Below are 15788 nucleotides of genomic sequence, written 5' to 3'. Positions count from 1 at the left end.
TTTTCCATGGGGATGGTCTCCTGTACAGTGTCACGAACCTCAGTCCATAGTTCATCAGGCACTCTATCTATCAGATCTAGTCCCTTAAATCTATTTCTCACTTCCACTGTATCATCATAAGGGATTTGATTTAGGTCATACCTGAACGGTCTAGTGGTTTTCCCTACTTTCTTCAATTTAAGTCTGAATTTGGCAATAAGGAGTTCATGATCTGAGCCACTGTCAGCTCCTGGTCTTGTTTTTGTTGACTGTATAGAGTTTCTCCATCTCTTGCTGCAGAGAATATAATCAATCTGATTTCGGTGTTGACCATCTGCTGATGTCCATGTGTAGAGTATTCTCTTGTGTTGTTGGGAGAGTGTGTTTGCTATGACCAGTGCATTTTCTTGGCAAAGCTCTATTAGTCTTTGTCCTGCTTCATTCTGTATTCCAAGGCCAAATTTGCCTGTTACTCCAGGTGTTTCTTGACTTCCTACTTTTGCATTCCAGTCCCCTATAATGAAAAGGACATCGTTTTTGGGTGTTAGTTCTAAAAGGTCTTGTAGGTCTTCATAGAACCGTTCAACTTCAGCTTTTTCAGCATTACTGGTTGGAGCATAGACTCGGATTACCATGATATTGAATGGTTTGCCTTGGAAACCAACAGAGATCATTCTGTCGTTTTTGAGATTGCATCCAAGTACTGCATTTTGGACTCTTGTGTTGACCATGATGGCTACTCCATTTCTTCTGAGGGATTCCTGCCCGCAGTAGTAGATATAATGGTCTCCTGAGTTAAATTCATGCATTCCAGTCCATTTTAGTTTGCTGATTCCTAGAATGTCAACGTTCACTCTTGCCATCTCCTGTTTGACCACTTCCAATTTGCCTTGATTCATGGACCTGACATTCCAGGTTCCTATGCAATATTGCTCTTTACAGTCTCGGACCTTGCTTCTATCACCAGTCACATCCACAGCTGGGTATTGTTTTTGCTTTGGCTCCAACCCTTCATTCTTTCTGGAGTTATTTCTCCACTGATCTCCAGTAGCATATTGGGCACCTACTGACCTGAGGAGAACCTCTTTCAGTATCCTATCATTTTGCCTTTTCATACTGTTCATGGGACTGAAGTGGTTTGCCATTCCCTTCTCCAGTGGACCACATTGTGTCAGACCTCTCCACCATGACCCACCCATCTTGGGTTCCCCCACGAGCCTGGCTTAGTTTCATTGAGTTAGACAAGGCTGTGGTCCTAGTGTGATTAGATTGACTAGATATCTGTGAGTATGGTTTCAGTGTGTCTGCCCTCTGATGCCCTCTTGCAACACCTACCATCTTACTTGGGTTTCTATTACTTTGGGCATGGGGTATCTCTTCACGGCTGCTCCAGCAAAGCACAGCTGCTGCTCCTTACCTTGGATGAGGGGTATCTCCTCACCCTGAGGGGACCAAAACTGAAAGAGGCACATGTATCCTAATGTTCACTATAGCACTATTTACAGTAGCTAGAACATAGAAGCAACCTAGATGACCATCGACAAATGACTGGATAAAGAAGTTGTGGTACATATTCACAATGGAATATTACTCACCCATAAAAAGGAACTCATTTGAGTCAGTTCTAATAAGGTGGATGAATTTAGAATCTATTATACAGAGTGAAGTCAGTCAGAAAGAGAAAGATAAATATGGTATTCTAATGCATATATACAGAATCTAGAAAAATGGTACTGAAGAATTTATTTACAGGGCAACAGTGGAGAAACAGACATAGAGAACAGACTTATGGACATGGGGAGAGGGGAGGAGAGGGTGAGATGTATGGAGAGAGTCACATGGAAACTTACATTACCATATGTAAAATAGATAGCCAATGAGAATTTGCTGTATGGCTCAGGAAACTCAAACAGGGGCTCTGTAACCACTTAGGGGGTGGGATGGGGACGGAGATGGGAGGCAGGTTCAGGAGGAAGGGGATATATGTATACCTATTGCTGATTCATGTTGAGATTTGACAGTAAACAACAAATTCTGTAAAGCAATTATTCTTCAATAAAATAAATTTTAAAAAAGAATATGCACATGGCTATTGTAAAAATGAAATAATAAAACGGGGGAAAAGTAAAGAATGAATCATTCACAACAGACCTTCTCATTTGTTTCCAAAGGAAAGGTACAATCTATTTTGAAGTAAAATCCTAAAATCTTCTGGAGGTTTTTTTGTTGTTGTTAAACTCTATCTCAACCAAGCTGAGTGCATTCCAAATATTAATTTCAGAGATATGGGACTGAGGTGAGAAACGACAGTGGGAAGCCTCCAAATCAGTCCTATGTACAGATTATCAAACTACCACTTCCAAGAGCTTGTGATTCCTTTCAGTTATTGCTGCCATAAAGGTTGTATGGCATGGGAATAACATGGCATGTGGATGACTGAGACAGTGTCTAACACAGCAGCCATCTATATTATTTCAAACTATTCAAGACATGTCTCCTTGATAATGGACCAGAATTATGCTTCGCCCTTTTCCCTGGAATATCAAAATGGATAAGCCAGTATTTTCCAAGTTCTCTTAAATTATGAAACATTTTTCTAGTCATATCCTTCACTTTAAAGAGAACACATGTATTTGAAAACAGTATTAATATTTTAGTTATTTAAAACTTTTCTCCCAATCCAAATTGATTATGGAAATTTACAACTAACAGACAAGAAATGAAAAAGATTTAGGCAATTTCCGACTTTCTGACAGCTCATTTTAAATTGACCCCAAATTGTTGTTTTTTTAACATATATTTATCACTTTTAAATGTGTTAATTGTGTTGCAAGCACTGCAGCTGGGATTAATTTAGGGCATTTGAATTGCCTTCTCTGCAGCTGGTGAACACTGAAGCAAAACTGTGAAATAAGCTTTGCTAAAGAATTAGATAGTTTTCACTGTTAATTATTCAATCCTTTCTTTCAGAATTCTTTCTAAGAAGTCTAGTTCTAAATTATAAAACGAATTGTACTTTTCTCATACTATGATCAGGAATATGACATTTGGTTGCTGATGATGCTAATGTGTATCCTTCTCCTAAAACTTGCAAGTATTTTGAGACAGTGCACTCATGTAACAAAGTGACACAATAGAAAATCATCTATTATTTAAACATGACCCCCAAAAAAAGGGGTTAGAGCATCTTCAATATTTATTTACTTGCTTATTTATTAAAGACTCTTTCTTATGTTCATCTCTTTCCATAAGAGACAGTATTCTGGAAATAATTATTTTAAAGACTCAATCTTCTTCCTTTCACTCTGTTCTTATATATGTCTACGGATATATAAAGAGCATGACATTCTTGCTCCCTGAGCATAGATAATTGTGATGAACTAGGTCAATCAATATTTTCTCTCTGTTTATATATATACATATATATACATATGAATATGTACTACATATATATATATAAGACACATATTTGTGTATACACTTCTTTGGGTATAAATATAAATAAAGGAAAAGTAGAAAGTAATTCTTAGCTTAAAGGGCTCTCTTAAAGGATGGTCTTATTTAAGACCATCAAGTAGTCTTAAATTGACCTCACAAGTAGTCTCTGTTGAAATTAAGTATTAATGACCCAGAGGAAAAATAGTCTACAAATACATCATTAGGTCTGGTTAATCTCTTATTAGCTCTTTTAGTGGTTTAGGAGTCCCAAAGAATGTTCAAACTACTGCACAATTGCACTCATCTCACATGCTAGTAAAGTAATGCTCAAAATTCTCCAAGCCAGGATTCAGCAATACATGGACTGTGAACTTCCTGATGTTCAAGCTGGTTTTAGAAAAGGCAGAGGAACCACAGATCAAATTGCCAACATCTGCTGGATCATGGAAAAAGCAAGAGAGTTCCAGAAAAACATCTACTTCTGCTTTATTGACTATGCCAAAGCCTTTGACTGTGTGGATCACAAGAAACTGGAAAATTCTGAAAGAGATGGGAATACCAGACCACCTGACCTGCCTCTGGAGAAACCTATATGCAGGTCAGGAAGCAACAGTAGGAACTGGACATGGAAGAACAGACTGGTTCCAAATAGGAAAAAGAATACGTCAAGGCAGTATATTGTTACCCTGCTTATTTAACTTCTATGCAGAGTACATCATGAGAAATCCTGGGCTGGAAGAAGCACAAGCTGGAGTCAAGATTGCTGGGAGAAATATCAATAACCTCAGATATGCAGATGACACCACCCTTATGGCAGAAAGTGAAGAGGGACTAAAGAGCCTCTTGATGAAAGTGAAAGAGGAGAGTGAAAAAGTTGGCTTAAAGCTCAAAATTCAGAAAACAAAGATCATGGCATCTGGTCCCATCACTTCGTGGCAAATAGATGGGGAAACAATGGAAACAGTGTCAGACTTTATTTTTTTGGGGCTCCAAAATCACTGCAGATGGTGACTGCAGCCATGAAATTAAAAGACACTTGCTCCTTTCAAGAAAAGCTATGACCAACCTAGATAGCATATTCAAAAGCAGAGACATTACTTTGCCAACAAAGGTCCATCTAGTCAAGGCTATGGTTTTTCCAGTGGTCATGTATGGATCTGAGACTTGGACTGTGAGGAAAGCTGAGTGCTGAAGAATTGATGCTTTTGAAATCTGGTGTTGGAGAAGACTCTTGAGAGTCCCTTGAACTGCAAGGAGATCCAACCAGTCCATCCTAAAGGAGATCAGTCCTGGGAATTCTTTGGAGGGAATGATGCTAAAGCTGAAACTCCAATACTTTGGCCACCTGATGCGAAGAGTTGACTCATTGGAAAAGACTCTGATGCTGGGAGGGTTTGGGGGCAGGAAGAGAAGGGGACGACAGAGGATGAGATGGCTGGATGGCATCACTGACTCGATGGACATGAGTTTGAGTGAACTCCGGAATTTGGTGATGGACAGGGAGGCCTGGCGTGCTACGATTCATGGGGTCGCAAAGAATCAGACAGAACTGAGTCACTGTACTGAACTGAACTGAATTGAGTGTAGTTGCTCAGTCATGTCCAACTCTTCACGACTCCATGTACTGTTGTCCTCCAGGCTCCTCTGTCCGTGGGATTCTCCAGGCAAGAATAGTAGAGTGTATTGCAATTCCCTTCTCCAGAGGATCTTCCCAACCCATGGATCGAAATTATGCCTCCTGCATTACATTGTATTAGCTGTGACCACAGGCAATAACTTAATTATTTGAAATTGAAGAAAAATACCTAACTTACAAGATAGTTTAATAATACAATATACAAAGCCTGCTTTGCCAATAGCTTTACCACAGATTCTTAATACATTCCTACTATTTCATATGTACATTTTTAAAATTTTTGCTAAGAAAAATTTCAAACACCCAAGAAGAGATATTAGCATAATAAACCATTATCAATCTTCAAAATCTACCAACTAAGCCAGTTACTTTTAAATTCTTTCCATTTCCAATTACTATATAAATTCTTTCTATTTCTTATTTTCATTTACAAACTTTTTGTTGAAGATAATTCAGCAAGTGGTTCTCTATAATCTGTATTTTGCTGGTGGCATAAATAAGATGATATTTAATGTTTCTCTGTCCCACCGATTTTCTATAAATTGAAAGCTTTAACTGGAGACATGATACAAATACATATTTTAAAATATCTGACTCCCTACAGCTATTTGGTTTATGTGTTCTTATTCTACCAATCCTGTTTCTCCTTTTGCTTCAGTGACTTATTTCTGAAGTTTTCTCAAAATTACAGATTCAAATGATACATAAATCAAGGGGAGATGTACAGTTTTCATCAGAAATATTTGAACATTTTTCAATGTAAAGTTCTATTTAGGATTCATTATTTGGCTGGATTAGAATCTCAATGGCTAGCTGATTATCTGTCACTATTTACCAGGAGAAAAATGTGGTATATGGACTAGCCTAAGTGAGAAGTGAAAACCAGGACTTCCCTGGTTGCTCAGTGGTAATTCAATGTAGTTTCAATTCCTGGGTTAGGAACAGCCCCTGGAGGAGGAAATGGCACCCACTCCAGTATTCTTGCCTGGAAAATCCCATGGACAGAGGAGCTTGGCAGGCTATAGTCCATGGGTTTGCAAAAAAAGAGTTGGATACAACTTAGTCACTGAACAACAACTCACCAGGAAGAAAATTTGCTATATGGGCCTGCCTAAGTGAGAAGCAGTTAATAGGAAATCACACATGCAAATTCTAGATTCTAGCCTTAGGAATATTCAACTTGGAGTTTGTACTGTACATGTCTGACCTAGATATATTTGTTTCTTCTGATGAGTCAATTTGTCTATATTTAGGCAAGGGCTTTCCATCATAGCTCAGTTGGTAAAGAATTTACCTTCAGTGGAGGATACCCAGTTTGATTCCTGGGTCAGAAAGATCCCCTGGAAAAGGGATAGGCTACCTATACCAGTATTCTGGCCTGGATAATTCCATGGACTGTATAGTTCATGGGGTCACAAAGACTTGGACACAACTGAGTCACTTTCACTTCACAGACAAGAAATAACTTCTAAGAACCAGCTCTTGGCTTTGTTGATTAATCAACAAATTGAACCTCTATGCTCAGTATTTTGGGGCTTCCCTGGTAGCTCAGAGGGCAAAGAATCTGCCTCCAATGCAGAAGACCCAGGTTCAATCCCTCAGTTGGAAGGATCCCCTGGAGAGGGGGATGGCTACCCACTCCAGTATTCTTGGCTACAGAATCCCATGGACAGAGAAGCCTGGTGGGCTACACAGTCCACAGTGTTGCAAAGAGTCAAATACAATTGAGTGACTAACATTTTCACTTTCACTCATTATTTTATACCCATCTTTCTGCTTTTATCAGTTTGACTTTTTCCATTTCTATTATAATAAAATCACATAATATAAAATTACAAATGTAAATTTTTACTTATATCATTTTAATTTTTCTAGCCTATTGAGGTAAAATTGACAAATAACATTGTAGTATCTTTAAACTGTATGATATGAATGTTTGATGTAGGTATACATTGTGAAAGGAGATCTGCCATCAATTTAATACATTAGTTGGTAAAGAATCTACTTGCAATGCTACAGGTGACCTGGGTTTGATCCTTGGGTGAGGAAGATCTCTTGAAGAAGGAAATGGCAATCCACTTAGCAATCTTGCTTGGGAAATTCCATGGACAAAGGAGCTTGGCAGGCTAAGTCCATGGGGTCACAAGAGTCAGACATGACTTAGTGACTAAACCACCACCACCTTATATAGTTTTAATTTATCTATCTATGTTGAGAATGCTTAAATCTATTCTCTTAGCAAATTTCTGCTATATAATACAGTATGATACAAGAAATGTTCACATGTTGACTAAGGGGAACTCATTCTGGCCTAAATATTTTTTAATCTAAACTTCATGCTAGCTAGAGCCACATGTTTTGTGGCCTATAAAGCGGAAACTCCAGTACTTTGGCTACCTCACGCGAAGACTTGACTCATTGGAGAAGACTCTGATGCTGGGAGGGATTGGGGGCAGGAGGAGAAGGGGACGACAGAGGATGAGATGGTTCGATGGCATCACTGACTCGATGGACGTGAGCTTGAGTGAACTCTGGGAGTTGGTGATGGACAGGGAGGCCTGGCGTGCTGCGATTCATGGGGTCGCAAAGAGTTGGACATGACTGAGTGACTGAACTAACTAACTAACCTTACATTGAACTTATACTTTAACCATTAAAGAAGAGAATACATTTAAAAATCAACATGAAGTACCTGGGATTCAGGCATCTGCTATGGAGCCAGGCAGCCACTGTGCATGTGTTTTCAGACACATTCCTGCATCACTGAGAACTTAAGTTTTCTGGACCATATCACACTCAAGGATAGCACTTCAGTTCAATTCAGTTCAGTCGCTCAGTCATGTCTGACTCTTTGCGACCCCATGAATCTCAGCACGCCAGGCCTCCCTGTCCATCACCAACTCCCGGGGTTCACTCAGACTCGCGTCCATCGAGTCAGTGATGCCATCCAGCCATCTCATCCTCTGTTGTCCCCTTCTCCTACTGCCCTCAATCCCTCCCAGCATCAGAGTCTTTTCCAATGAGTCAACTCTTTGCATGAGGTGGCCAAAGGCCTGGAGTTTCAGCGTCAGCATCATTCCCTCCAAAGAAATCCCACGGCTGATCTCCTTCAGAATGGACTGGTTGGATCTCCTTGCAGTCCAAGGGACTCTCAAGAGTCTTCTCCAACACCACAGTTCAAAAGCTAGTAGTTCTCAAAACAGTATCTACTAGCTGCTTTGCTGCAACATTATGGCCTCAGTTTCTTGTAACTATATAACCATTTTGGACCTCAATCAATCCTTGCTGAACAATCACCCTTACTTCTAGCCAGCCCCAATCCTAATTCTTAACAATTAATATAATTATGTGGATATATATGTATACACACACAATTTTCTTTATCAATTCATATATATATATATACACACACATACATACACCAGTATTCTCATCTGGAGAATTCCATGGACAGAGGAGCCTGGTGGGCTATAGTCCATATGGTTGTGAAGAGTTGGACATGACTGAACAACTAAACAGCAGCAGCTTTTTAATACTCTATCTAGATTTGTCAGAGCTTTTCTTCCAAAGAGAAAGTGTCTTTTAATTTCAGTCCTGCAGTCACCATCTGCAGTGATTTCGGAACCCAAGAAAATAAAATCTGTCACTTTTCCACTTTGTCCCTATCTATTTGCCATGAAATGATGGGGCTGGATGCCATGAATTTAGTTTTTTCAAAACTTGAGTTTCAAGTCCATTTTTCACTCTCTTCTGTCACCTTCATCAAGAAGTTCTTTAGTTCCTTCCTCTATGCTTTTTGCCATTAGGCTAGTATCATCTGCAAATCTGAGGTTTTCGATATTTCTCCCAGCAATCTTGATTCCAGTTTCTGATTCACCCAGTCCAGCATTTTGCTTGATATACTCTGCATATAAGTTAAATAATCAAGGTGGCAATAAACAGTGTTGATGTACTCCTTTCCCAATTTGAAACCAGTCCCTTATCCCATGTCCGATTCTAACTGTTGCTTCTTGACCTGCATACAGGTTTCTCAGGAGGCAGGTAGGATGGTCTGGTATTCCCATCGAATTTTCCACAGTTTGTTGTGATCTACCTTGACAAACACAGATAAAGGAAGCACAGTTCAGACTCCTAGAGTACTATAGCTAAGATCATGCTTCATTTGACAGAGAACAGCTCTTGTACAAAGGGGAGCTCCTCATATGTTACTGTGCCCCAGTAGAAACTACATGCATGTTCATAGGACATCAAGTGGATATATTAGTGGAGCATCCTAGCATATATAATTTATTATCCGATGTGCCAAGTCATAAGATCCCATATGCATAATGGCAATTTAGCACGATTGAAGTGGTGCAGTCAGGAGAGAACTCAAACAGATTTAGAGGATATGAATGAGTTACAAGAACAGATTGCCTTGATTTCTCTGCTACCTATGCCTATTATACCAAATTACTTCCCTCAGTCCATAACAATAGCCTTGAGTAGGGAGGGGTGTTTCTACTTAACCAAATGATATATAAGGAAAAATTCTAGGCCTGGTTCAATTGAGGCGTTAAACTAGGATGTTCAACTACACTATAAAGAAGAAAAAATGAATAACTGTATTATGCATTCTACGTCACTTCAGCCATGTCTGACTCTCTGCAACTCCAGGGACTGTAGCCCACCAGGCTCCTCTGCCCCATGGGATTCTCCAGCCAAGAATACTGGAAGGGGTTGCCATTATAGATAACAATTAAAACACTAACTGAGGCGGAAATGAAAATAATTCACCTCAGTAAAGTTGAAAATGTGATTTGGCCACTTTAAGATGAAAGCCAAAAAAAAGAATATACACAAAGACTGTGCCCTAGTTAGCGAATTTGTTTCTCATGAAGGTATAGGCTAGCAATTCTGAAGTTACTTTATGTGTATTCTAGGACAGATTTTTGCAATAAGGAGTTCATGATCTGAGCCACAGTCAGCTCCTGGTCTGGTTTTTGTTGACCATATAGAGCTTCTCTATCTTTGGCTGCAAAGAGTATAATCAATCTGATTTCGGTATGGATCATCTGGTGATGTCCATGTGTAGAGTCATCTCTTGCGTTGCTGGAAGAGTGTGTTTGCTATGACCCATGTGTTCTCATGGCAAAACTCTGTTAGCCTTTGCCCTGCATTATTTTGTACTCCAAGGCCAAATTTGCCTGTTACTTTAGGTATCTCTTGACTTCTTACTTTGGCATTCCAGTCCCTTGTGGTGAAAAGCACATCTTTTTGAGGATGTTAGTTCTAGAAGGTCTTGTAGGTCTTTATACAACCATTCAACTTTAGCTTCTTCGGCATTAGCAATTGGGGCATAGACTTGGATTACTGTGGTATTGAATGGTTTGCCTTAGAGATCATTCTCATTTTTGAGATTGCACCCAAGTACTGCATTTAGGACCCTTTTGTTGACTATGAGGGCCACCCCCATTTCTTCTAAGTGATTCTTGCCCACAGCAGTAGATATAATAGTCTTCTGAATTAAATTCACCCATTCCAATCCATTTTAGATCACTGATTCCTATAATGTCGATGTTCACTCTTGTCATCTTCTACCTGACCACTTCCAAATTACCTTGATTCATGGACCTAACATTCCAGGTTCCTATGCAATACTGTTCTCTACAGCGTCAGACTTTATTTCCATCATTAGTCACATCCACAACTGGGCGCTGTTTTCGCTTTGGCTTTGGCTCCATCTCTTTATTCTTTCTGGAGTTATTTCTCTACTCTTCTCCAGTAGCACTGTGGGCACCTATCGACCATGGGAGTTCATCTTTCAGTGGCATATCCTTTTGCCTTTTCATACTGTTCGTGGTTCTCAAGGCAAGAATACAAAGTGGTTTGCCAGTCCCTTCTCCAGAGGACCACATTTTATCAGAACTCTCCAATATGACTCATCCCTCTTGGGTGGCACCCACCATATGTCATGGCTTATAGTTTCATTGAGTTAGACAGGCTGTGGTCCATGTGATCACTCCGGTTAGTTTTTTGTGATTGTGGTTTTAAAAAGCTAACTTATTTACCATACATTTACCATATCAGTGATTTGGCCTAATATAAACTTATTAACACATATACTGTTTAGCAGGTATAAGACAAACTTATTATAAATATATAACATAAATATATATTTATATGTAAATATAATATACACAAAATATAATATGAACTGATTAATAGGTATACTTTCTTAAATTGAAGAAAGTAGGGAAAAATAATAGATGATTCAGGTATGACCTAAATCAAATCCCTTATGATTATACAGTGGAAATGACAAATAGATTTGAGGGATTAGATTTGATAATGTGCCTGAAGAACTATGGACAGAGGTCCTGACATTGTACAGGAGACAGAGATCAAGACCATTCCCAAAAAAAAGGAAATGCAAAAAGGCAAAATGCTTGTATGAGGAGGCCTTACAAAAAGCTGAGAAAAGAGAGAAGCCAAAGGCAAAGGAGAAAAGGAAAGACATACCCATCTGAATGCAGAGTTCCAAAGAAGAGCAAGGAGAGATAAGAAAGCCTTCCTCAGTGATCAATGCAAAGAAATAGAGGGAAACAATAGAATGGGAAAGACTAGAGATCTCTTCAAGAAAATTAGAGATACCAAGGGAACATATAATGAAAAGATGGGCTCAATAAAGGACAGAAACAGTATGAACAAAAGAGAAGCAGAATATATTACGAAGTGGTAAGAATATACAGAGAAACTATACAAAAAAGATTTTACTAACCCACATAATTATGATGGTGCAATCCCTGACTTAGAGCCAAACATTCTGGAATGTGAAGCCAAGTGGACCTTAGGAAACATCACTACGGAACAAAGCTACTGGCAGTGATGGAATTCCAGTTGAGCTATTTCAAATCCTAAAAGATAATGCTGTGAAAGTGCTGCATTCAATCTGCCAGCAAGTTTGGAAAATGCAACCGTGGCCAGAGGACTGGAAAAGGTCAGTTTTCATTCCAATCCCAAAGAAAGGCAATGCCAAAGAATGTTCAAACTACTGCACAACTACACTCATCTCACATGCTAGCAAGTGAAAGTGAAAGTTGCTAAAATGGAACTCCATGGAATGCTCCAGGCCAGAATACTGGAGTGGGTAGCCTTTCCCTTTGAAGAAGGCAATGGCACCCCACTTCAGTACTTTTGCCTGGAAAATCCCATGGATGGAGGAGCCTGGTGGGCTGCAGTCCATGGGGTCTCTAGAGTCGGGCACAACTGAGCGACTTCACTTTCATTTTTCACTTTCATGCACTGGAGAAGGAAATGGCAACCCACTCCAGTGTTCTTGCCTGGAGAATCCCAGAGAAGAGGAACCTGGTGGGCTTCCATCTCTGGGGTCGCACAGAGTCGGACACAACTGAAGCGACTTAGCAATAGCAGCCTTTCCCTTCTCCAGAGGATCTTTCCAACCTAGGGACTGAACCCAGGTCTCCCACACTATGGGCAGATTCTTTACCAGGTGAGACAGCAAAGTAATGCTCAAACATCTCTAAGCAACCCTTCAAGAGTACGTGAACCAAGAATGTCCAGATGTTCAAGCTGGAATTAGAAAAGTCAAAGGAACCAGAGATCAAACTGTCAACGTCTGTTGGATCACTGAAAAAGCAAGAGAATTCCAGAAAAACATCTACCTCATTTTATTAACTATACCAAAGCCTTTGACTGTATGGATCACAATAAACTGGAAAATTCTTCAAGAGATGGGAATATCAGAACACCTTACCTGCATCCTGAGAAACCTGCATGCAGGTCAAGAAGCAACAGTTAGAACTGGACATGGAACAACAGACTAGTTCCAAATTGGTAAAGGAGGACATCAAAGCTATATATTTTCACCCTGCTTATTTAATCTGTATGCAGAGTGAAGGTGAAGTCGCTCAGTTATGTACGACTCTTTGCGACCCGGTGGACTGTAACCTACTAGGCTTCTCCGTCCATGGGATTCTCCAGGCAAGAATATTGGAGTGGATTGCCATTTTCTTCTCCAGGGGATCTTCCCGACCCAGGGATGGAACCCAGGTCTCCCACATTGGAGGCAGATGCTTTAACCTCTGAGCCACCAGGGAAGCCCTATGTGAAATGCCTGGCTGGATAAAGCACAAGCTGGAGTCAAGATTTCTGGGAGAAATATCAATAACCTCAGATATGCAGATGACACCACTCTTATGGCAGAAAGTGAAGAACTAAAGAGCCTCTTGATGAAAGTGAAAGAGGAGAGTGAAAAAGCTGGTTTAAAACTCAACATTCAAAAAACAAAGATCATGGCAGCCAGTCCTATCACTTCATGGCACATAGATGGGGAAACAGTGGAAACAGTGAAAGACTTTATTTTCTTGAGCTCCAAAATCACTGCAGATGGTGACTGCAACCATGAAATTAAAAGACACTTGCTCCTTTCAAGAAAAGCTATGACCAACCTAGACAGCATATTAAAAAGCAGAGATATTACTTTGCCGACAAAGGTCTGTCTAGTCAAAGCTATGGTTTTTCCAGTATGTGAAAGTTGCACAATAAAGAAGGCTGAGCACTGAAGAATTGATGCTTTTGAACAGTGGTGGTGGGGAAGACTCTTGAGAGTCCCTTGGACTGCAAGCAGTTCAAACCAGTCTATCTTAAAGGAAATCAGTCCTGAATATTTCTTGAAAGGACTAATGCTGAAGCTGAAGCTCCAATACTTTGGCTACCTCATGAGAAAAATTGACTCATTGGAAAAGACCCTGATGCTGGTAAAGATTGAAGGCAGGAGGACAAGCGCACGAGCGATGATGAGATGGTTGGATGGCATCATCAACTCAATGGACATGAATCTGAGCAAGCTCCGGGAGTTGATGATTTCAGGGAGGCCTGGCACGCTGCAGTCCATGGGGTTGAAAAGAGTCGGACACAACTGATTGACTGATCTGAACTGATTCTAGGACTGAGCATGTAAGTAAATAAAATAAGCAAAAGGAGATGTGATTTTTCACTCTCAAAGGAAAGCTACAAATAGAAAAATAAGACAACCTAGAATGAACCTTACAGTGTTGGTTTAGAATTGGAAGTCGGTATGATTTAATGGTTTTATGCATAAATACACACAAGCAGACAAGCTTAAAAGTAGGTATAGAAACCTCTTTCTCTCCATATGTATGTTGTGTTCATATGTGTATGTGTGTGACAATAAATATATTAAGTATCGGAAGCTTTCAAACAGAATTTAAATTACTAGATGCAGAAAACTTATGGAAATAGAAAACTGAAGCAATTCCTAGAGCCAGTGTACTAATGGAAGAAGGGGTTGGGTCCTAGGTCAAATGGGATAAAAGCTTGCATAAGATGAACCTGCTTTCCACTGTTTCTATTCTCTTAACATAGATAGCTCTTTTAAGTCTCAGACAACTTTATAACAAAAGATAGGGAAAGATTAAATGACACAGAGGATACAAATAATCTACTTGCTCTGAAGCTATTTAAATCGATAAATTTAGGAAAAGTAGGTTCATCCAGTAGTTAACTGTCCCACAGGTCACTAGAGTAGGGCTTCATGACAAAGAATAAAGTGTTTTCCCTTTGCATCAATGTTTGGAACCTTACCGTCTCTGAATAGTTCATGAGGAGAAGTGATTGCTTTGTGGACAGTTTATATCACAATATATGCTAAATGATAATATCTGGTATTCTTAGATGGCTGTTTTCAAGCTACCGAGGGTACATCAACAAATGAATATATTTTTCCAGGCTGCATTGTTAGCACTAATGTTGTTGATTCATGATTAGAAATAGGATAACATTAAAAAAAAAAAAACAGAATTACATAGCTAACTGTCAAATTTATATTTTTCTATTTGCATCCCATAGTCTACTCATCATATTTTATTCTGATATATTTTTTTATGGTTGTTAAAGATGACTAGTTCTGGGATCAAGTAGATGTGGGCTTGAATCCAAAATGTTCCACTTATTTTTGATGGCCTATTTTTGCTTTATTGACTATGCCAAAGCCTTTGACCGTGTGGATCACAATAAACTGTGGAAAATTCTGAAAGAGATGGGAATACCAGACCACCTGACCTGCCTCTGGAGAAACCTATATGCAGGTCAGGAAGCAACAGTTAGAACTGGACATGGACAAACAGATTGGTTCCAAATAGGAAAAGGAGTATGTCAAGGCTGTATATTGTCACCCTGCTTATTTAACTTCTATGCAGAGTACATCATGAGAAACGCTGGGCTGGAAGAAGCACAGGTGGAATCAAGATTGCCGGGAGAAATATCAATAACCTCAGATATGCAGATAACACCACCCTTAAGGCAGAAAGTGAAGAGGAACTAAAAAGCTTCTTGATGAAAGTGAAAGAGGAGAGTGAAAAAGTTGGCTTAAAGCTCAACATTCTGAAAACTAAGATCATGGCATCTGGTCCCATCACTTCATGGGAACTAGATGGGGAAACATTGGAAACAGTGTCAGACTTTATTTGGGGGGACCTCTAAAATCACTGCAGATGGTGACTGCAGCCATGAAATTAAAAGACACTTACTCCTTGGAAGGAAAGTTATGACCAACCTAGACAGCATATTGAAAAGCAGAGACATTACTTTGTCAACTAAGGTCCATCTAGTCAAGGCTATGGTTTTTCCAGTGGTCATGCATGGATGTGAGAGTTGGACTGTGAAGAAAGCTGAGTGCCAAAGAATTGATGCTTTTTTTTTTTTTTTTTCATTT

This window comes from Budorcas taxicolor, chromosome 21 (assembly GCF_023091745.1).
Source record: "Budorcas taxicolor isolate Tak-1 chromosome 21, Takin1.1, whole genome shotgun sequence".
Classification (NCBI taxonomy): Eukaryota; Metazoa; Chordata; class Mammalia; order Artiodactyla; family Bovidae; genus Budorcas; species Budorcas taxicolor.
This window is presented reverse-complemented; position numbering follows the sequence as displayed.